Source organism: Balaenoptera physalus (genome assembly GCF_965194825.1).
Source record: "Balaenoptera physalus genome assembly, chromosome: 11".
Lineage (NCBI taxonomy): Eukaryota > Metazoa > Chordata > Mammalia > Artiodactyla > Balaenopteridae > Balaenoptera > Balaenoptera physalus.
In genome coordinates, this window is record NC_138896.1 from 85,194,907 (window position 1) to 85,219,060 (window position 24,154).

Genomic DNA, 24,154 nt, shown 5'->3' on the forward strand with positions numbered 1-24,154 from the left:
GACAGGCAGGCTAGAGCAGAGAGTTACAGCTGCTACCGAACGAGGAACCATGGGTCAGGGTACCCTGGAAAGGCGAGTGCCAAGGGGGAAGAGGGTACTACCGCAAGTACTCGCTGAAGGCAGCTTCATTTATTAAACAATAATTCGCTGAACATCTACTATGTACTATGCATTCTGGTGGTGGTTGTGAGGGATTAAAACAAAAAAGCAGTAAGGAGCCCCTGTCTGACTGGGACACGAAGATCTAGGCCACAAGGAGCTAGAGCATAAATTTCAAAGTCAAGAGTACTTGTGGGGTTAGTTAAAAGAGTGTCCTTGTTCCTAGGAGAGAGATGCTGAAATATACACAGGTAAAGGATTATGCTTGTCATTTATTTTCAAAGGGTTGAGCCAAAACAATAATCTATGTGTATGCATCGCGGGCACACGCAAAAAAGAGAGGGAGGAAGGGAACAAGCAGCACCAAAGTGCCAAATGTCAGCCACAGACATTTCTAGAAGGGTGTCTGGGAGTTCATTATGCTATTCTTGTAAACTGTATATAACACTGCAAGTTTTCAAATTAAGTTTTGAAACAAAGAAACAAAGTGAACAGTCCTGTGACTTTGTTGTTAGGTCAGTTATTAGTAGAAAACCTACCAAGGGCTGGGCACCGCATACAACTTGCTGAGTAGGAGGTTGCTAGGTAAAAAGAGAAGGAAGGAGTATTCCTGACAGTTGAATAAAGGCACGAGGTGAGAGAGAACAAGGTGTCATCAAGATATGGAGAGGAGTCTAAGACGGTGACAAGCTAGCAGCTGGAGGACGGCACATGCAACCCAGGTGAAGGAGTTTTAACTTTATTGTAAACATGTTCACAGGCTAGTGAGGAATCTGCCTACCAAACACGCAGCTAGCTAATTGAGCATCGTAATGAGTGGAAAGAGTGAGCCCTCAAAGGAAAAGAACTTGGCTACTGATGGTGTCTCCATGGCAACACTGCTACCTCCATCACTGCATCCATAGGAACGGCTGTGGGTACCTAGAGAAGCTCTGATTTCCTGAGCTGCTGTCAGACCAACCGCCTCCCTAAGAAGAAACCAAGGTAGATAGAATGGTTATGCCTGGATCAATTCCTCCATTTCTCTTTGTCCATATGTTAACCGTGATTTTATGGCATGTATGCTTTTGCTTCATTGGACGTTGAGCAGATCACGTTCCAAGAGCTCCTCCTTTCCAGATGAGTCCTTCAGGGGAACAGTTTCTGAGGAAATGACTGCACACTGAATTCTAACACTCCTCACCTCCCAACTTCAAGAATTGGAAGACTCCACAAAATATCTCTTTGTTTGCCTTTCTCTTCCATGCCACCTGCCCAAGTACTTGTTCAGTCTCTACCTCCTGTGTGTAAGAAGCTGGCTAAGCCCATGTAGACCAAATCTGAAGCATTAAATATCCCCTAAGTACTTAAAAACAGTATATAGTGCAGTGGATTAAGATATTAGATCTTGGAGGCACAGTGCCTTGGGTTCAAATCCTAACTGCCACTTCACTGAGTTGCTATTAGGATTAAATAACTGAATATCCACAGCATGCTGAGTATAGTGAAATCTGACTCTGTGCCAGCTTGCTAGGCCCTATATGCTCTGGGTAGGGACAAAAAGTAAAACAAGTCAATAAAAATAGTCATGGTTCTGGTTCTCTAGAAGTCAATCTAACCCCTACTAATATATTCTAGTTGGGATGGAAACAGATCAATGGAAAACAGATGGGTGGCAAACAGGTCATTTCTACAAGTCTTTATGAAATACCTAGTATATACTTTAAGGTGTGCTGGACCGAGAAAGGTAATTTGATTATTATCTTTACCGAAGGATTACTTACGCTTTACCATCCTTTTTAATATTTCAAGGTCACAGAAACGACCTTGGTTTCTTACCGAGATACAATAAGGCAGACAGGTTTGGATATTAAATTAATGACCCTGGGACTGATCAAGTACTTCAGAGCTGCCCACGCACTTGCAATTCAGGGAATTCTCTGAATTGCCAAAAATCTCTACAAAGTTAGTCAGAGGAACAGGGGTTATTATTGCCATTTTATAGAAGGAGAAGGGGGAGCTCAAAGAAGCCAAGCGCTGTGGTTGCTACTATTAAATGTGGTGTGTCTAGAACGCCACATCTCCTTTTTCTCACCCTGAACCAGGAAAAGTCAAGTTAGTTTGGTTCTACTTCCAGGGTATGCTTTTTCCAACTTTCCTTTCGAAGAAGACATTTTCAGAGTGTACACCGGGTTCTGTGCTAAACACTTTCCACGCATTCCTTATTTAATCCTCACAGCACAGTTAAGAGATGGAAATTATTAATATCACCCTCATTTTACAGATGGGAAAACCAAGGCTCAAAGTGTTTCTGAAACGTACTCAAGCTCCCACAGCTGGGAAATGATGAAAATGGAAACGCAGACCTAGATCTGCTAGATTACAGAGCCCTTCACCAAACACCTGAATGCCTTTCTGAGGCCCTGTCAGACTGACTGCACTGGTCCCTTAATCCATGTAAAACAAGTTGTGCTTTTCTCCCTGTTCACATAGAGGCCCCCAAATCACTGGCAAGTCATAGGAAATTCTTAAGTGGCTGCTTATTAATAACATTTTCAGTTTATATTAGGCTGCCTTTCATCCAGGGGAACTCAGCCAGCTCCATACACAGAGAACCACTGAAATCCAGCCATTTCTGGTGTGGATGTGGGCCAGCTGGCGAGAGCATCCCTCAGGGGCTCGGCTTGTGGGGATTCTGGCAATGGTCACACCCTTCAAAACTTGACAGGGGCCCTTTAATACCCGTGCTGAAGGGCTGGAAGTAGAGACTTCCCAGAAATCCATGATCCTCAGTGAATGAGGCCAAGGCTCAAGATGACCCCAGCGGACTTGGGAAACAAGAGTGTCAAGAAACTGGGTGTTTACCAAATACCGAGGCTGGAAGTAAGGCCCCACAATTGAGACTGAGTTAGACACAACAGGGAGAGATGTTATTTTCAGGAGAGACCTGGCTTCAGTCAAGTCCAGGGAAAAACACAAAACCCATTTCTCAAGGTTTCCCAGAGCGGGGTACAGGCAAAAAAGGCAAGATGCTGATTTCCCCTCTTCAAGCCCGATCCATGGAAAGGTTTTTGTGGTTTTGTACTGAGCCACGACTAGTCTCTTCATGCTGCAGCAGTGAGAGGATGGAGGCAAGTACAGAGAAAGAAAATAACGTTTCCTGGTTTCATGTTTTATTGGAAAGAAGCCCTGGATGAATTGAATTCACATGGTCTACAGAAGTGAGACATTGAAAATAGTTAAGAGTTTGTTATATTCAGATTTGACAAGGTGACGGTTGAAGGATGTATGTCCCCTAGATGCACCTCCTACCCCCAAACCTGGGGATGTAGCAAGGCCCACGTGCTTTTGGCTGAGCTGAACAACAGCCCAGACTGTGGACTCCCTTGGTGCATGGGATGAGTGACCTCTACTCACCATTTCTACCTTTACCCTTCTAGTCCAATTCACCATCACCTCCTGCCTGGGCTATGGCAACAGCTTACTTATTCTTCCCTGTATCCACGCATTCCTTTCTAGAATCTATTTTCTACTAACTGTTTTGTTTTTTAAAACAATGGCGATAACACTCAACTCCCCTGCTTAAAAAGCTCCACTGGCTTCCCACTACAATTAGAATAAAGTACACACTCCCTAACCTTGGCCTCCGAGATACAATTTAATCTGGCCCTTTGCTGTCTCTCCAACTTCATTTTGTCCCACTCCCTACCTTCTCTACCATGTTTCGGCCCCAATGACCTTTTTTTTTTTTTTTTTTTTTTGAGCCCAATGACCTTTTGTTTCTCCTTTGTGCTTGTGTGTGTGCAAAGGCCATCCCTCTCTTAGGATCTTTGCAGTGGCTGTTTTACTGCTTGGAGCATCCTACCCTGAGCTCTTTATGAGCTGGTCTATTTTTCATTATCCATGTAATCACTCAAAGGCACCTCCACCAAGAACCCTAAAAAAATTGCCCACCTTCCCTTCTCATTCACTCTCCATTCTATTATCCTTTAATTTTTTTCTTAACATTTGTCACTGTCAGAAACTATTTTACCTGTTGCTGTATCTATTAAATGTTTTTCCCACGATAATATAACTTCCAAAAGCTCAAGGAGGTTACCTTGTACCTAGAACAATAAGCATTCAGTAGGTAGTTCTTTAAAATTTTGAATCTCTAATACCCAGCCCAGAATCTAGCTTGGCAGTTCTCAACTAGAGGCTGAACACTTCATGGGCACACAAAGAAGACAGAACAACATGTAAAATTTTCACTTTTTAATATTTATTTTATGGAATTACTAAAAATGTATATTGTTAAAATGATGCCAAATGTACAGTGTGATTTAACTATGTGATCAGTAGTACATCATCAAAACCACACCAAAGAGAGACTGTCTTCTTCCGGGATTAAACAAGACAAAGGAAAGTTAGGACAGAGAAGAATATATTTATGTTGAGAACAACCGAGAACTGTATACCATAACTGCAGTGTAACTTAATTCCACTAAGTGTATTGCAAAATGTCCAATATTTGAAAGAATGCCTTGAATATAGAAAGACTGAAAACCCCCAGTTTAACCTAAAGTAAAATGTTCAGAAAAAACTGTTGAACTGTTAAGTGAATAATAAAAAGTATCTGAAACAGAGAAGAAAGAAGTACTCTTGTGGCTTTGGCATCTGAGGCTACAGCCCTCAATTTACCCATCTATAAAATGGAAGAGAACCAGGTAATTCTCCTTCCAACTCCACAGAGCTTCATCTTATTTCCTGGGTAGCTTTGCAGAACAGTGATGTATTTCTATAGGGCCAAAGGATAGTGTCTTCCAGTCCCAAGTTAACCTTAGGAGAGTTTCCTGGATGAGTTTACAACCATCTACCATCCAATCTAGCACTTCTTATTAACCTTTCAGGTGACTTTACATGTCTAAGAATCTGATGAAAGGCGGGATCCTCTCCCTTAAAAAGGTGAACATACACACATTCATAGAAAATTCTGCGTTTAATTTCAAGAAGTTCGTCAATCTTTGCTGGTCCTTTGGTGCCTGTGGATCCTGAGTTAAAAATACCTGGTTTAGAGAACTGGCTAAGTGTAAAAGGTCTTCTCTGCTATTCCTCACAGGCCCAGAGACAGTGCCTTATATCTTGCAGATGTTCTATTTCTCACTCTTTGCACTGTTTTCTTTTAAAAATTCAAAATGGCACACAATATCATCACAACCACTTAGGATGCTGAATCTTAGAAATTCAATGATACAGGATTGAAAACAATTTTTAAGCATGGCAAGGGCAAACCACACTGGTGTTTACGCAGCCCAATTGACAAGGTGAACGGAAGGCAGGATTCAAGCTAGTCTGATCAAAATCAAGCCCAGCGATTAGGTTGCTATTTGCCTTTCAGAAGCCACTCAAGCAAGAACTCAAGCTCCTGCTGTTGAGAGAGGCACATGTGAATTCTTTGCTCTGCATTTTCACCCTGCTTCCTAATGAGGCAGGTGTTTCAAAGTGGTGGCCCAACCTGCACAGGAAGCAGGGGAGGGGCTTAGGGTAGGGGATTCATTGTCCCAATTGGTGGCAAGCTTCTAGTGCTTACAGGCTTCTCCAGGTGACTTCTGAGATGATGACCTCAAATGCAAGTAGGAGACTTAGGCAGTAATTTAAATGAACTCCTGAATCTTGATAAATAAGCTGTCAGGAGAGGGCTTTAGCTGAGGGCATCACGGCTGTGAGCCAAGAGCAGCCACTGCATATGCATGCACTGGCCACCTAGCCAATGGCTGAGCTGCCCAGAGGATGCCTACCGGAAACAGTTCATTGTAAAGCAGGTATTCCTCTGGAAGCATCAGAGCAGGGAAGCTGGATAAAGACCCTACATCGCTGGTGATGAAAAGTGACGGGAACCTTAAGAATGGTCACCATATTAATCAGAACAACAGGATGTAGATCCCAGAGAAAGAAAAAAAAACAAAACTATGAAAACCTTAACTAAAAATTCAGCTAACTAAAACTTTCAAAAAGCTTGCAGGTCATCCACTTTGGGGAGGAAGAATAAACGCAGAGTAAGTGGAAAACAGAATTTCTTTTCAGCATGTCTAAGCAATTAATAGGTGTTTGATATATATTTACTAAATTGAAAGGAGAACAGGACTTCCCTGGCAGTCCAGTGGTTAAGACTCCACGCTTCCACTGAGGGGCGCAGGTCTGATCCCTGGTCGGGGAACTAAGGTCCCGCATGCTGCACAGCATGGTCAAAAAAAAAAAAAAAAAAGGAGAATCAACTTCCAGGGAGTGTCCAAGGGTAGACATGACATGTAAGTTAAATCTCTTAGGGTAACTACAACTGATGCATACAGGCTACCTGGAGTGCTGTGTTGAGTAGGATTCTGAAGTGGTGCTGGAGCTTGACAAAAAGAGTGTGGTGTGTCATCAGTGAGGTCCACAATGGACGAGGGAGATGGGGGCCTGGCGATGCAGGTGCTAGGTATCTGCCATACTCCTACTAAGATTGGGACATTTCTAAGAATGGGGTTCAAGCATGGGTACACATGCAAATAAGAATACTTTTCCCCACTGAAGATTTCCTCTGTCATTCAAATAGAAGCTTCTAGAGGAATAACAAGGAGGGGTGAGGGAAGAAAGCAGACATCTGTTTATCCTGCCAGATCACAGCCTGGGGTCCAGTGAGCGGTGAGATATCAAACTCAGATGATGCTCACAATCAACCCACAATCAATCCACTTGCAGGAAAGTCGTGTTCAGGGTAATAATTTACATGGCTGCCATATCCTCAATCACAAGACACAGTCAGTCGGGTAACTGTGCTTTTCTGTAAGGCAGAAAAGTGATTGCATATATTGTCCAAATTTGCAAAAACAAGATTGAAAACAAAATGGGATTTAATTCTAAACAGCCAGAAATTCAGTTAATCAGAACCTCCCATTCCTCTTAGCTGACACTTTATTTCCTAGCTGAACAACCCAAGACAAGAGCACAAACACCTGTGCTCTTCGAAACTTCACAAAGCATTTGACTTTAGTTAATACAAATTGGAATATTTTTTTCCCTTAAAAACAATACCATCCCATCTGGGAAACACCAGCTTCTTATCATTTCAGGTGTGCTAAACATTTATAAATAATACATATCATACAAATAAATGCATTTATTTATATGGTATGCTTGTATAACACACAGAAGTTCCAAGATTGTTCACATCTATCATTTCTACAAGTTGTGCAAGCTTCAGAGTCAAATGATGTGAATTCAAATTCCAGCTTGGCCATTTACTAGCTGTGCGACCTTGGGCAAGTTGTTCAACCTCTCTGTGTTTAGCTTCTATAGAATGCAGCTGATAAGGGAACCTACCTCATAAGGTTATTATGAAAATTAGTTAAGAGACAGCACATAAAAAAATAGTGAGCATGGTGCCAGGCACACAGTAAGCAGTCATTAACTGTTAGTTATTAATTACTTTCATTACTCCGCAGAAGGAGAAACTGAGTCACAGAGCAGCTAAGAGATCTATTTGAGGTTTACTCCGATAAGGAATGACACAATTGGGACTCGAACCTGGGCCTTGTGAATTTAGTCAAATTTCCTTCCCTGTGCAGCCCTCAGTGCTTATTACAAGGCTGGCTGAGAAGCAGCTGTACCAGCATCACCAGGGAGCTTGCTAAAATTGCAGAGTCTGCATTTCATCAACACCCCCAGGTGTACACACATTAAACTGGAGAGAGGTCTTGGTCTCAGACGCTCTGCAGGATGCTCGCAAACGCAACACAGCCCGGAGGGCTTCTGAGAGTGAATGAGCGGCACCGACACACTGAGGGTGTAGACACCCGCCTCTGCACTAGTCTGAAATATCCAAAGGTCAGAGGTTTTTGCAGGAAGCTCCGAGTCACTCTCTGGAGGGCTACCGCTTCTCATATTCCAGCGCATATTCACAACACACAGAGGTCAGGCCCAGATATAAAACCTGACCTTTCAGTTCTCCGCCCAAGAGCAGCCGATGGTACAAATCACACGCCTCCACCGACAAGGCTGAATTCCTTCTGAAAGTTCATACTCATCCAGGTCAGTGCCGGAAGAGAACTTACAGACCATCTAATTCAGGACCTACATTTTAGGGAGGAAAGAACTGAGGCTCAGAAAGGGGAAGCACATACCTTCTAGTTAGCGCCTGATGTGCATGCAACGGGCAATCAAAAGCCAAGAAGCCTGGCCCCCTCTCTAGACCCCACCAGCCTCGCAGCAGAATCACCCAGTTCCCTCTAGTCCAGCAAAAGGGCTGCTTCCATTCGCCCGGAGCTTTTACTGCTCATCAGAGTGTGTCTTAACTGACTTTCCAACAAACCTCACACTGCCATTCTAAAAGCCACATTCAAAGCTGGAGGTGAACAAGCTACTCGGTTCTGTTTTGTACCTGATACAGTCCCTTGGCTGTTGCCAATTTTACCAAAAGATCCAGCAAAAGGATTTTAAATCAGTGGCTACATAATGAGGTATTTCTCCCATGAGGGTTCCACAGAGAAGATCTAGAAGGCAAAGAAAAAACATTCATAATACATTACAGTAAAAAGTGTAAGGAGGCCCAGAATGGTGGACATCATTCAAGCTTTGGAGGATGATTATCCTGGGTTTGAATTCCAGCTTTACTCTTTCTTATCTGTGTAACGTCGGGCAAGTTACTTAACTTCTAGGAGTCTTGGTTTCTCCATTACTAAATAGAGTTAATAATATCTAGCTGTGTAATTGCTGTAAGAATTAACAAGGCAAGGTATGTCAAGCACCCTTCACATCAACTAGAACATGGTAAGTGTTCAACCTATGCTACTTATTACCTGTTCTACATATTCACACAAACACTAACACAAAAACTATTTCAGACACATTGATACCCAAAACATACACTGACATATACACTAACAGCTATCCTGAAAAATATCTGACCCTGTGACCACAGAAAGTATAGCTGTTTCTCAGTTGAGTCCTGGAACTTTCATGAACAAGCATCTCTGAGGACTCATACTGATGAATGGATGGCAAGAAAAGAGCTGGAAAAATGGCATCCTGCCCAGCTGAAATGAAATGCTAAGAATTCCCGTCCCAGTTACTTTTAACCCTGGATGGGGCTGGATCCTACGTGTAAGGTTTGATTTTTAAAAACCAAGGAGGGATGGGGGAGCTGAGGCCAATGGTACTCCCAATGTGAGGCAAATGGAGGTAACTCAAGTCACCGTCTATTGCGAGACAGACACAGCGCTGGCCTGTAAAAGGTACCAACCTGGACTCCATCTCTATCCCACATCCCGGGGGAAAAATGGTGCCTGCAATCCCTCCAGCGCCCCAGGATGGTTTATGCACAATTGCCAGGACCAGGAAGAAGGGGGTATCAGAAATCACCATTATTCCTTCTTCCTAAAGGATCACGCTACTGTCCTGAGTGAGCAAGACTCTGGTCACACTTTCTCAAATGAGGCCCGACTCCCTTGATGCCTCCACTTCCAACCAGTGATGCCTCTGGATTCTGTGCTCTCGACAGTGTTGTGTCTCCTCTATGTCAGCTCTCATAAAATTTGAGTCTCCAGTTCGGCCGACTTGATCCTTATGGACTTTACAGCCAAATGCGTGCCAGAAGTGTACCCTACACACCCACCAAGGAAAGGCAGGCTCATACTGTACTTGAAGATGTGCTCTTTTGAATAAATGCATATTTAAAAATAGGCCATGGTGCTGTGGTGGAAAATTCTTGCTGTGTTTAGGCCCATGTAGGGTTTTAGAATTTAAAATGGCTGCACTATGGGCTCTGTAGGACAGATGGGTAGAGGTATTTCTAGCTGAAGTACAGCCGCGGTGCTTGTCTTCTGAGTTGTGACTTCACCCAAAGGGAACTTCAGCTTTGCACTTTCATGGTGGTTTGGAGATTGCTCTGATATTCTCCCAGCTGCTTCCCTCCCCCCTCTCCTCCTAACTCCTCCATCCAATCTCTCCGCTTCTCTCTCTCCACATCTCCCCCTTCCACCGCCTCTCCCCCGCATGCCCGCTTCTTTCTGCCTCTGCCTTGTCCCCAGGGAAATAATGGAAGAAGCAGGCCTCTGGATTTCAGACTCCGAACAAACAACTGCTCAAACAACATGCCAAAAAAAAAAAAGAAAGAAAGAAAGAAAGCCAAGTCTCCGAAATCAGTGTCCAGGTCCCCAGTGGAGACTGCGGAGACTCATGATGCTGGAAACTCGGTGTGATCTTATCCAACATTTTCTCCCCTGCTCCATTCAAACACACCCCCTCTACCCACACACATTCCACACACACATGGACAAGATATAAAAACGAGAACATTTCATTAAAAACCTTTTCAGTTGGGACAAGAGCAAAGTGCCAAGTGTCAGCCCAGAGCATTAATGAGGAAAACAGATTTTGCCAATGCCTAGCCCTCAAGCTTCTTAGCCCGCAATAGTTCATGGTCACCAGCAATGACCCGATTATAAGCACGACAATCAGGGAGGGAGTGAAGAGAGAAAAGTTTTAGTAGATCGTCAAGCACAAAAGAAAAGTCCTCACCCAAATGCCACCCAGAATTCCTGTCTGATGGACAGAGCATTTTGATTCTTGGGTGTTTGAAAACAACAGAGAAGAGAGAAGACCATGCCTTTGGCTTCTGAGGTTTCTGCTAATTCAAGGCGAGCAATACAGAAGGGAGGGGTTAAAAGCCCTGTTCAAACCTGGAGCGTTTGCAATCCATGTGTAGTAGGAGAAGCAATACAGTGGGTACCAGGATTTGTCACCAGCTGTGTCATTTAGGGTGAGTTACGTTCTCTCTTTGGCCTTCAGTTTCCTCTGTTGAATGAATATGGAAACTACTGCCCCCTGTGGTTCACAGGTTGGGATCCAATGGGAAATACCAAAATCATCAGCAGCAGAAGGAAGGAAAGTCCAACACCTAGTACGAGCCAGGAACTGGGCAAGGGCGGTGGAGCCACCATTCCCAAGCAAGCCCATGAGTCCCACGAGTCCAGGGAAATTTATTTCTAATATATTTAAAAATTTTTTTTTTAATTTTAGGCTGTGCCATGCGGCAGGTGGGATCTTAGTTCCCCAAGCAGGGATTGAACCCATGTCCCCTGCATTGGGAGTGCAGAGTCTTAACCACTGGACCGTCAGGGAAGTCCCTATTTCTAATATTTATATGGGGAAACCAAAGTTCAGAGAGCTTAGGCTCTAAGGTCACGTATACGATCAGGAGGCAATGCAGGTGGGCTATTATCAAGGGATAATTATGATTCTCCATGCAAAACACTACTTTACTAAAGACCATGGCAATCTGGAGCGATCAACTCCCAATTCTGAGTTTCTGGAGAAAGAACTTCATGCCAGACTCCTCTGGTTCCTTTAACTCACTTCTAATTTGTCCTTCAGACCTCTGCACTGGAGTTCCAGTTCATCTAAATTTAAAAGAAAGATGTTGAAAGGAAAGGGATAAACAGCTGTCAAACGGCATGACTGAAGTATGCTCACTGGCAAGAGAGGAAGGGCGAAAGCCTAGCAAGGATGGGTCTTGTCTGTGGACAGAAATCAAGGGCAGAGGGCTGGGTCACAGGCAGGGGAGCAAGGGAGGCCCATTCTTTTCCTTTAACAGCCGATCCATAAGCTAAAGTCACCCATACGGTGGCATAAATGAAGCCTGGGAACTTCCGAGGAGCCATCCAGCAGGTGAAGCCATATTTAAAGGCCTCCGTGAAGGAGAAGATGCTTAGTGTCCGCACTGCACAGAACGCGGAAAGAAAAGGCAGGCCTCTCACACATGCAGCGTTGGATCAGAGGAGAAACGTGTACAGAAATCCAGAAATGCATTGATTCCAATTTGGAGCCCGCAGCTTTCTACAGGAGACTTGTCAGCTGCCAAACAGGAGACCTTCTTTAAGGGTGCCTGAGGGGCTTCCCTGGTGGCGCAGTGGTTAAGAATCTGCCTGCCAATGCAAGGGACACAGGTTCGAGCCCTGGCCCGGGAAGATCCCACATGCCACAGAGCAACTGAGCCCCTGCGCCACAACTACTGAGCCTGTGCTCTAGAGCCCACAAGCCACAACTACTGAGCCCATGTGCTACAACTACTGAAGCCTGCACGTCTAGAGCCTGTGCTCTGCAACGAGAAGCCACGACAAAGAGAAGCCTGTGCACTGCAACAAAGAGTAGCCCCCGCTCACCGCAACTAGAGAAAGCCCACGCGCAGTAATGAAGACCCACCACAGACAAAAATTAAAAAAAAAAAAATAAATAAATTTATTAAAAAAAAAAAAAAGGGTGCCTGAACCCCAGCTAATGCTAGATGATTTTCATTCTACCATCCCGACACTTTTAGTTTAGCAAAATACAGTAGCCCGGACAATACACTTTATTCTGTCAACTCAGTCCATAGAGTTGAAATAGTGGGAAGTTCCTTTGAGTGGGAATGGTTTGGGACCTTGCAGTGACTGAAGATGGCACCTTTGCTGCTGGCTAAACCTCTCTGCACACAAACGGATGTGAGGATATTGCCTTTTCAGTGGACTGTCTTATTTTTTAGCAACGACGCTTAGAATAAAGATGATAAAAAGGTAACAATCACAACCACCACCACAGGAATAGTTAACCTCTATGGAACATTTATTACGTGACTAGCACTGTGCTAGGTGCTTTTTGTATGTCATCTCACCGAATCCTTACACCCTGCCTATTGGTTCTATTGCTCTTCTCATGATATACACAGGAAACAATACCCAGAAAGGCAGCTCGAAGTATTTTCAGCTCTTTCTGAATCCAGAGTCTGAGCCCTTGATGATAAACATCATCCCCTACTGCCTGACCTCTAAATTCCCTGTTCATTCCTTAAGCTTCCATGAATGCACCCTCCTTCCAATTTTTTTCCCCTACATTGCACGGTGAACCTTTACAAACCTGCCATTTCAAACAATGCTGTTTTACAATTTCTGGCGGTCCCACGATTGTTTACAGACTGTAATGCCTGACGGAGCCAACATGTTTTAATTTTCACATTAAAAAAAGAATTTCCAAGGGGAAAGAGCATTTGATGGAAAGGCAAAACCTTTACAAGCACTCAAGGAGGCATTAAAATCCAAATTTCCAAAATACAGTAATTCCGTTCAAGTTGTGACTTACTCTGGAGCCCAAGGGGACACTCATCCTGACCAATCTGTGAAAGCCATCAGCGGCCAGTAAGCCTTCTGGGAAGCAGGATTAGAGCAGCCAATTCAGCCTCCAGCAAGGAGACCAGGCTGCTTCATTTAGTTTAAGTCTCACTGAGATGGTTTAAAACACTCTCTGGGAAGAGATACTTGAGCAAAGCAAACTGCAGCCTTGCAAGCTGCAGCTCTGGTACCTGACAGTCCCCGTCTACAGCGTCACAGCACACTGGAGCCCTCCCCTGACTGTGGCCATGGATGCAATGAATAGAAGCAGAACTCTCTCGCTGGGGAAATCACATACGTGCCGAAGTTATACAAGAGCCACGCCTGGACCAGCGGACGGCATCACAGCTGGTACAGATCACTCAGCCCAGTGTGATTTGGCCAAGCTCGGATTATTTATGGTTCATAAAACTCCCATGAGACCCCAGCATATTCTAAGACCACATAACAAAAAATAATGGGATTAAAAATCTGTATTTCATCGCAAGACCTCCATGGCAGATTAGTAATGCTGTGATTGGCTTTGGAGAAACCAAGAGCAAGGAGAGCTAACTGTGAACACTCTTCCAAGAAACCCAATGCAGAGAACGCACTGAGTCATGTGTTTCAGCCAGGCTGTGCAGTCATATTCTGGAGCTCTGTCACCATTTCTAATCTGAAAGCACTGGCTAAAATTCAACCTAAATAATTCCAGCGCCATTTCTTCACCTGGAAGTCTCAGCTAAGTCTTCATTTCCCAGAGCCTCTAATGGTTTCTGACATCCTGAGCCGAAATGCAAGAACACAGCCAGGTGCGTGGTTTGTTTTTAAGCCCTCTCCCCTTTTAGTATGATTATTTTTTAAGGATAGCTACACTTCTTTTAGAGAAAAGCTGCTTCTAAAGCACCAAGACGTAAGTGTTTCTTCAGGACTTCCTAGAGCTGTGAAATGTCACTTTGCAGTTGAGCTTTCGAATAAGCATAGAAAGGGAAGAGGTGCCAGAGGGCCATGGAAAACAGCCACCTGGCAAGATAACGGAGCCCCCATGTCCTGCCCCCACCCCCATGCAAAGCTTCTAGATCTAGCCGTCTCATCCTTCCTAGAAAATACGCTGTTGTTCTATTTGTGAATTCGAATAAATTTCTTACCTACCTCAAGGGAGGGTGAAGTTCCCAGTCTGGATGGAAGCTTCCGCCAGACCCTCTGGGCTTGTCAATTGCCCCAGTTCACTTTTCCCCTGGGTCTGGCTTCTAAGAATGCAAGCAGGACTGCAGGCAGCCAAAGCATCTTTTTCTGGAAACCCTTCTCCAAATCTGGACCCTTCCTGAAGCCAGCAGCAGCAGGCTCAAGCCAGGGCTGCTCTGCATTCGCTCACGGAAACAACACTGCTGGATCGAGCCCCTCTTGGGATCCACCAGGCAGGGGGAAAAGTGTGACTTCTTCCCTCCCTTCGGATCCGATCGCCTTCCTGAGAACCCCAGTTTCGTCTTAACTCCCCTTCTTCACGACAATCTGCAGGAAGTCACAGAACGAAGCTTCAGCGTCACCAACTGATCCTGAGCCAGACCCCGGGGAGACCAGTCAGCTGGTCGCGGAGCCCAAGATACTGAACCAGGAAACGTGCAGCTCCGCCAAAAAATAATAATAACAGTCGGCGGAGCTGCTGGTGGTGCCGAAGTCGCTGTTGCAGTGCTCGCATCCTCCGCATGCTAATGAAGCCATGACGTCAGCAAGTCAGTCGAGGCATCTGGATGTCCCGTCCCCTCTGCCCAGCGCTGAGATTTATTTACATGTAAATTAGCCTCGCCTTCCAAATCAATAATCCCCAAGCCAGGAAGAGGGGAAGAAAGCCTTTGCTGGATGCAAAGGCCCTAGCGACACAACCTCCAAAGGGGTACAAAAATATCACATAAGAGAAGAGATGCTTTAAAGATACACGCCTTTTTTTTTTTTTTCCTCTTTTAAAGGCTGTGCTCTTGTGTGCCAGGGATCAGGCCTGGGCACAGTTATAAACCTGAGCACCTGTTTCAGATTATATGCTACACCAACCCAGGTGTGGAATCAGAGCTTTTTTTTTTACCCCCCTCCAAATGCCTCTACTTTCTTTTTCTTTCTTTTCTCTCTCCAACTTTCATTTCAGGGTATTTGCTGGCTTGGGACTATGTTAACCTTGAATTTTTTTGCACCTCTGAGATAAAACACAAATGACTGCTTTCCTCACGTGCTTGGGTGTTGAATTAGCCCCCTCTGTCAACCCCTGACCCCAGCTCCAAGTAAGCATGAGAGATGACAAAGCATAAACCTGCCCAGGGGCTTCTGAGGACCCTTGGACCCTTAGAACACACTGCTTCCATCTCTCCATTTTACAGATTAGGAAACTGAGGTTCTGAGTGGAGAAGAGGCTTTTCCAAGGCCACACAGGGATTTCAGCAACGGTGGGCCAGAACTCACATTTCCTGGACCTCAGTCCATGACTTTGTTAAAGACCTTTGGGTCTCCAATCTCCATCTTTCTGTACCAACAAAGAGGCCTATCCAAGCAATCAGGAAGAAAGAACTCTATAGTATTGGGTAGCCCTGGGTTTGAATCCTGGCTTTGTTGGCTGCTAGAGATGTGACCTTGGACAAGTCACTTTAACACTTGGTGTCTTCAGTTTGTTCATCTGTACCATCCCTTCATTCAATAAATACTTTCTGAGCACCTAACTCTGTGCCATGAGCTGTTCTAGGGACTGCGTATAGGTACAGTGTTTGCTCTGAGCTTTAGTGCAATGAAGTAAAAATACTGAGTGGAACTGCGGTAAGGATGGATACAATACCAGTAACAGTAAATAATAGTTATTTCTGGTATTTTCGATGAAGTCAGAAAAATTCACTAAGGTTTTCCTTCCACTAGGATAGCCATTGTATCTCTCCTCTGAGTGTTTCTGTGGTCATCTTTTATTGTTTAAAATCAACTGTTCTTTCAGTGCTGCCTATGCAGTATGCTGGGCCAGGGGAGAGGCAAGAGCAAGCCAATTCTCTGGACTCTGTGCCTGTGATAAGGAAACACTGTGGGGTCCTCAGGTGGAAGGTGAGTGAAAAGCTGGGGAGGCTGGGAGAGAGGTGTATCCCATCATGTGCCGAAGTGTCCCCGAGGACAAAGCAGCCAGCACGGCTCCTTGCCCATACTCCCCACTTCCCCGCCTGAAGAACCCACCCCATGAGCTCTGCCCTTCCAGCTAGAGCTACTGAAGCTTCAAATGAATTTCTTTGTTGGATGTGGGGAAGTTAAATTACGTCCTTTGCTATGCATAATTGTATTAATAATGCTTAATAACTTCTTTCAAACTGCTTCTCTCTGGTTCACAGAAGACCTTTCATGGTGAAAATCACGGGACCTGGAATAACTTTTTACTAATAGAAACTGAATACAAGCGAGTGAGTTATACTCTGCTATAGGTCTCCATCACATGGAACTCAGAGCACGTGGGGAAGCAGATGGTTCCCCCGGACCACAGTATCCTTCAATAAGAAGACTACCAAATATACCAGTTTAGGGCCACCAATGGCCAAGGGAAAGCAGTGACATCCTACTCCGGTGTGGCCATGGACAAGTCACTTCAACTTTCTATGCCCCAGTTTCTTCATCTGAAGATGAGCCTCTCTGATGTACTTATTATCGGTGTGATCATACGAGAAGTATGAGAAGCAATTCACAAGTGACGGACAGGGAAGCAATGAAGAGGAAAGCAGAGCAGAGAGTGAAAAGAGATTCATCTTCACCTGGAGTAGATCTGACACGTGACCATCCATTTCATAAGAGGGGATGATATGACATGGGGTCTGGAATGGAGTGCCTGCGGTCAGACCTTGGCTCTGACATTTGCTAACTCTCTGATTGGGGGCCTGAGGTTCTTATCTATAACAGGAGGGACAATAATAGGGCCTACACTTGCAGGGCTGTTTTGAGGATCAAATGATCCTCAGTGTGAAGTCCTTAGCACTGAACCTAGCACACAGCAAATTTTAGCCATTGGTAGTGGAAGTGATGACCTTTTACTATTCACTTTGGCGCTAACTAGTTAAGGACTAACCATTCCTAGGGCATGACTCAAAAAGTTCACCTAATGTAGGTGAGCTGCTGACACACTCTTTCTCCAGGAAGCAACACAGATACTTTTCAATGGCTATGAAACTGGGAAGCAAGAGAAATGACCAAGAAGCCTCAGGGGTCTCTCCTTCTGAATCTGCACAATAGAGCAAAACAACTGTGTTTCTGGGAAGCATGGGTCCTTCACCCATTCATTCATGTAACCATTCATTCATTAAATGAGCTCCTATGTGTCAGTCAGTGTGTTGGCCCTTAGGGACATCATGGTGACCAAGAAAGACATGGGTCCTGCCTAAAAAAGCTTAGAAGTGAGAGGGGAAGACAATTACGCAAGCAATTAGAGTGTGATGCATATTATGACAGGTGCACGTGCAGAGTTCTCGAAGGTCTGATTGCAGTCAGGAGGGGGAGGGTGCAAAATCACTTTGCCAACGTCCTTTTGACAGCATGTGCTCTGTGAGTGCAGCTTAGAGGTGGGGGAGCTGGTGATCTGTGCACCACTCTTGCACAAGATGACTGAAATCACAAAATCCAGAGATCGATAATTCCTTGTGACAATTATTTTCATCCTGGAGAACATTCTATTCCGGATTTTTGGAAAATACGCTGTTAGGAATCAGACAAGGTGAGGCAACAACTACTTTGGAAATTTCAGAGATCTGGTAAATAGGGGCAAAGCTCGCCCTGTTTTTACACAACAGAGTGAAATTGCACATTCATGACAGCAAACTTCTTGGGGGTGGGGGAGGGGAGAACAGGCTATGCCTATGAGACCTTCAGAACCTTCTATTGATATATAGCACAATACGATATTTATATAATGACCATAATTGCATACAGTATATAGGAAGAGAGACAAGGAAGACAAGATTGGTTGAGGCTGCAGTGATCAGAAATCAGGAAGAGTGTGATGTGAATCACGTTGAACGTCAAAAAAAAATGTGGGGGGGAGGGGAATGAAAAAACAAGGCTATGGGGGGAAGGCCTTACTAAGCATGGCACAAAATCCAGAAGCCATAAATGAAAAGCGTGCTAAAAGTGCCGAGGTCAAATTTTAGCTGGTAGAGAGGGTGCTGCAGACACAGCAGGAAGGGTACAAATATGAGAGAAACGTGTTAGCACAAGTGCAGAATTAACAAAACTCCTCTGCACGAGCACAAGATGGCAGAGCAGGACCAACAGGACAGTGGCAGGTAATGACAAAGAGGCCGCTTCATACATGCGAGAAAATCACATCATCTTTCCATTCCAGCCAGCATTAGTCGAAATCTTGTTAGAGGATTATGGGGAAAGGGTAATCGAATCACCGCTGGTTAGCTTACAGAAGAGAAGGGTAAGTGATGACAAGGACTGTGGCCTCCCAAATGAAGGGCTTTAATGAGGATGGTCATAAAGAACCGTTTTTTATCTCCATCTCCATAGGTGTAAAATAAGAAGGAACGGATTTTCAAGGAGCTGAAGAGGGATTTCACTGGGACCTAAGGAAGACGTTTGAATCCGGAGATGGTAAGAAATGGCCTGGGTCACTCAGAGTAGTGGCAGAACCTTTGTTCTTAGGAGCACTTTACGAAGAAAAAGACAGCACCAGTCCTGGCTGGTTTAGACTAGCACCTTCTGGCTCTGCTATTGCGAAATCGTAACTACTATATTACCAAAGTTTCAAACCACTTATCTAATAATAAGGGTCTTAAGTTCATTCAAGTTTATTTTATTTTAGAAAAAGGTAAGGATGTGTAATTAATATATATACACACACACACCTATACTGTAAGTATATATTTTATATTATATATATTTTTAAAGAATATATTCTTTAAAACATATAAACTTATGTTATAAATTATTATATAACTTATAAAACATATTATAAAACTTCTTTATATTATGAACTTTTAGTATGTAATATATATTATATATTTTATATTATATATTATATATTTTTAAAGAATATATTCTTTAAAACTTATAAACTTATGTTATAAATTATTATATAACTTATAAAACATATTATAAAACTTCTTTATATTATGAACTTTTAGTATGTAATATATATTATATATTTTATATATATTATATATTTTTAAAGAATATATTCTTTAAAACTTATAAACTTATGTTATAAATTATTATATAACTTATAAAACATATAAAACTTCTTTAGATTATGAACTTTTAGTATGTAATATATATTATATATTATATATTATATATTTTTAAAGAATATATTCTTTAAAACTTTATAGTATGTATGTGTGTGTATATATACATATATACATACATACACATGTATATACACACACATATTGATACATAATATAAAGAGAGAGAGAAAGGGAGAGATTGATTTATACAGTTTTAAATAATCTACTCAAGAGTAGTTCTCTGACATTCTGATTTCAAAATCCAGCAAATGTTTCAAAATGAGGGAGAGGAGGCTGACAAAGAACTGTTGTATTAGCTGGGATGGGCTAGGCTATTATGCAGTAACAATCATAGATCTCAGTGATTTAACACAAAGAAAATTGATTTCTCACTCATGCAAAGTTGGCTGGAGGCCCAGAACCTCTCCAGGCACCTCCATGCCAAGCAGTGACTCAGGGATCTAGTCTGCTTCTTTCTTGTGTATCTGTGATTTTAACACATCATTTCCAGGTTACGGCAACAGAAGAAGAGAGAACTGGAGAGGCTTTTAGGTGCCTCAGCTTACAGGTGAGTGACATCACTTCTGTTTGTCAAACTAGTCCCATGGCCTCGCCCAGCTGCAAGGGGGCTGGGAACTGTACACCCAGAAATAAGAGGAAAAACAGATCATGAGGAGCCCTGGTAATGCCTACCACAGCTGCCCATTTTTATTTTTGCCATGTAAATTCATTTGTAAAAAATAACACGATGTTCTAAACCCATAATGTCTTAAAACAAAGGCATGTTTAACATCAAAGAAATGATAATCGTCCTCAATGAATACTACAGATCAAAGTTGCATCTGTTTTGCCCCAAAAGGAAGTAAACAAAATATTCTCGATTTTTATTAACTTCCAAGCAACAACATCTAATCCATGTAAGCAGAAAATAAATGAAAACTTGTGAAGCTTCTACGCTGCAGGTAAAGATAAACAAGGCACCCGAAGGTGGAGCTGCCTTCATAAGATAGAAGTGCTCGAAACAGATCCTCCTCAAGCGATTCTAACCACTTTTCCAGTTCAAGCCTATAATAATCTGTCTCCTGCAGCAGGCAGGGCATTGTCCTGGAAAGAGCCCAACAAAAAGACCTGCACTGAAATCCAGCTCTATTACCTCCTAGCTGTATGACCTTGCTAATTAACAGCCCATCATCACCTTTTCTAAGCCTCAGTGTCTCTATCTGTAGAATGGAGACATCTATCTACCAAAGTTTGGGCAGGATTAGATGAGTCACTTTCTATACAGTGTTTTGTAGAGTACCTCGCATGTAACAGGATATACACTACAGTAGCATATACTATTACTCCTCACTTGGTTTTCAGAGAAGGGCGCAAGAATGAGAGATGCAACCATAAATGATAAAATTGTTCATGCTAAACATAAGGATGACCCCCTCACCACAGCACCCCCTTCTTTCACATCCATTTATATAAGATTCCATCATCATAAATGCTTCTCAGACCATGGACACATTTCTCTATCTTGTGAAAAATAACCTGACACACTTTACATCCAAAAAAGAGGCCTTCCTTTTCTTTTTTTCCACCATCTTAGGAATCAGCCACATTTCATACATTTTAATTATTCTTGATCCCAATAATCTAATGTACAAAATTTTAACATAGCCTTTTAATCCTCTTTTAATTACATTAATTCAAAGGAGAAATACAGACAAGCAAGTGTGGGCAAATCAAAATGAAAGACTGCTCCCTTCCCCCAAAAGATTAAAAACTGCATCAATGATTTGAACATGTTTACCATCACACATTTCCATGAAAATACTGTTAAAGTGACATGATGTGCTAGCAAACATTACTTTTGTTTTAGGTAAAGAACGCTGCACTTCATTACAGCAGCTTTTTCTAACTACTAATTTTCATTAAACATCAGAATAAAAAGCTGAATTTTCTCTATGTAAAGGACCAGAAGAACAGGCACGGATTGTACAGGGAAGCTTTGGTTTTCCAGCACTTTCTAAATGCAGGCACTCAAGCCCCTGCATGCTTCTTTTGGGAGAGAATGCTGGAAAAAACGGAGGATGCCCTGGAGAAAGACTGAAAAAAAGACTCTGCCTCATAAAATAGCAAACTGGCAACAGAGATCCGTCTCAGGAAAATTATCCTGGAACACAGAGTGTCACAGATGTACCAACTGGCATACTATTTTTCTCAAAGACTGGGAAGGACTTATATCCCAGGTGTTTTGCACACTTTATCTCATTTGGTCCTCACCATAATCCCAAACCGTAGCTCTGATTATCCCACACTGATAGATGAGGTTCAAAGGGTAAAAGAATGACACAAGGACCCACAGCTGAGATTTGGTCCTGGGTCTGATTACCAAGTCCATATTTCTTCCTCAAATTCAAAGGTTCTCAGCCATCCCCACAAAAACCAGGTGTGTCCCAATCAGGATGCAATATGTTGGAATTAACTTATTACTAAAAAACAGAGAAAAAACGCAGAAGGTTCCCTGGTCCCCCAGATTAGATGCATTCCTTTGTACAAAACTCAATAGTACTGCTGTCTTAGACATGTGTCCTTTCCTTTAGAACTTGTGTGTCCTGTTTCACAGTTCCTACAACCGTGGTTAGCAGTTCTGGTCCATCCATGTTCAGTGTTAATGATTACCTGATTAACATCTCTAACTAGTCTGTGCATCTCTGAGGGCAGGGACATGCCTTTTCCGGCTCACCATTCTATTCCAAGCACCTAGCAGAGTACCCGGTGACCTGACAGCTAATGAATATTTGCTGAATGAATAAAAAGTTTGACAATGACTTTTCCTGCCTAGAAATTAGAGGGAATTCAGGATTATTCCTGTAAGAACATCTCTCCGCTCATGTGCATTGCAACATGATTGTGTGAGTGGGAAAGGAAAGGACGGAGTAAACCTCTCCGACTTTCTTCGTCTAGCTTCCAGGATGTCACATTCTCCTGGTTTCCCTCCTACCCTCTGGCTGTTCTTCCTCATCCCCCTGACAGCTAAACACTTGAATACCTCAGGGCTCAGTCCTGGAACCTCTACTCTTCCTTCTCTACCTTCACTTCTTTGATCCGGTCCAGGGTCTTAAACACCACGTCCATGGCCAGACTTATTCCATGAACTCAAGGCTTTACAGATCCGTCTGCCTATGTCACGTCTACATCTGGATGTCTGAAAGGCTTCCCAAATTTAACAAGTCCAGACCTCAGTTCTTAAAACCCACCCCCCTCCCCCCCAAATGTGCTCCATCTGCAGCATTCACTATCTCAGTTAATGGCAACTCCATCTTTCCTGGTTAAGAACAAACACCTTCGAGTCACCCTTCACTCTATTCTTCCTCTTGCCCTTGACATCTAATCCAGAAGTTGGCAAACCACATCCCACCAGGCAAATCCAGTCTGCTTCATCTTTTTGCAAATACCATTTGATTGGAACACAATCTTGCCCGTTCATTTATTAATCGTCTACAGCTACATTCATGCTTGGACAGAACTGAGTAGTTGCAACAGAGACGGTATGGCCACAGTTACTATCTGACCCCTTACACTGAGTATTTTGTGACCCTTGACTAGTCCTGTTGGCTCTACCATCAAAATGTACGCAGAATCTAACATCACTCCATCACCTCCCCTATTCTCACCCTGCTCCAAGCCACCACCATCTTTCTCCCGGATGGAGATGCAAGCCACCATCAAATCTCACCTCTACTTTTCCCCCCTTCAGTCTATTCATAAAACTACAACCATAGTGATTCTCTGAAAACAAACATTAGAGCATGCCACACTTCCCCTCAAAACCTATCAATGCTGTCCATCTCAGAGCAAGGCCCTTGAGATCTAGGCCCCATGATTTCTCTGACAGCATCTCCTGCTACTCTCCACCCTGCTGTCACTCAAACACTGGTCCCCAAACACACCAGGCACATGCCTGCCTCCCGATCTTTACACTTGCTCTTCCCTCTGCCTGAAGTATTCCTCCTGCAGATGGTAGCCTGGCTCACTCTCTTATCTTTTCAAGTCTTAAAAATGTCACCTCCGTGAGGGCTCCCCATCCTATCTGAGACTGTCCTCCCTCCTATCTTCTTAATACTGTCAAACCTTTTCCTTACTTTATGTTTCTCCTTAGCACTTAGCAACCTTAAAATCAAATTTTTATTGAGATAATTTATAAACCACACGGTTCACCCATTCAATAGGTTTTACTACATTCATAGAGTTGTGCAACCCTTATCAGAATCTAATTTTAGAACACTTTCACTAACCCCCAAAAGAAACCCCTTAGCAAGTAGTAATCGTTCCCCTTTTGCCCCACTGTTCTAGCACTAGGCAAACACTAGTCTACCTTCTGTCTCTAGAAATTTATTCTGAACATTTCATATGAATGGAATCATTTGTGACCTTGTGTAACTGGCTTCTTTGGTTTAGTATAATATTTTCAAGGTTCATCCATGTTGCAGCTTAGACGAGAGCTTCATTCCTTTTCCATGGCTGAATAATATTCCACTGTATGGATATACATTTTATTTATCCATTCATCAACTGATGGACATTTGGGATGCTTCTACTTTTTGACTAGTATCAATAATGCTACCATGAACATCTGTGTCCAAGTTTTTGTGATGTATGTTTTCATTTTTCTTGGGTATATATTTAGGAATGGAATTGCTGGGTCATGTGGTA

General features: G+C 43.2%; 1 protein-coding gene across 4 annotated transcripts in view; it reads right to left on the reverse strand.

Moving 5' to 3' along the window:
• The window catches only part of PRICKLE2 (prickle planar cell polarity protein 2), a 401,122-nt gene that overhangs the window by 167,586 nt on the left and 209,382 nt on the right, over nt 1-24,154 (reverse strand). Inside the window, exon 1 of one of the 4 annotated variants that reach the window (XM_082412166.1) lies at nt 14,370-17,285. The exons of 2 other annotated variants lie outside the window; for them this stretch is intronic. The gene's annotated coding sequence lies outside the window, so the exon portion shown is untranslated. Of the gene's footprint in view, nt 1-14,365; nt 17,286-24,154 lie in introns of those variants that run through there. One more of the 4 variants, XM_082412167.1, reaches the window with a different exon arrangement.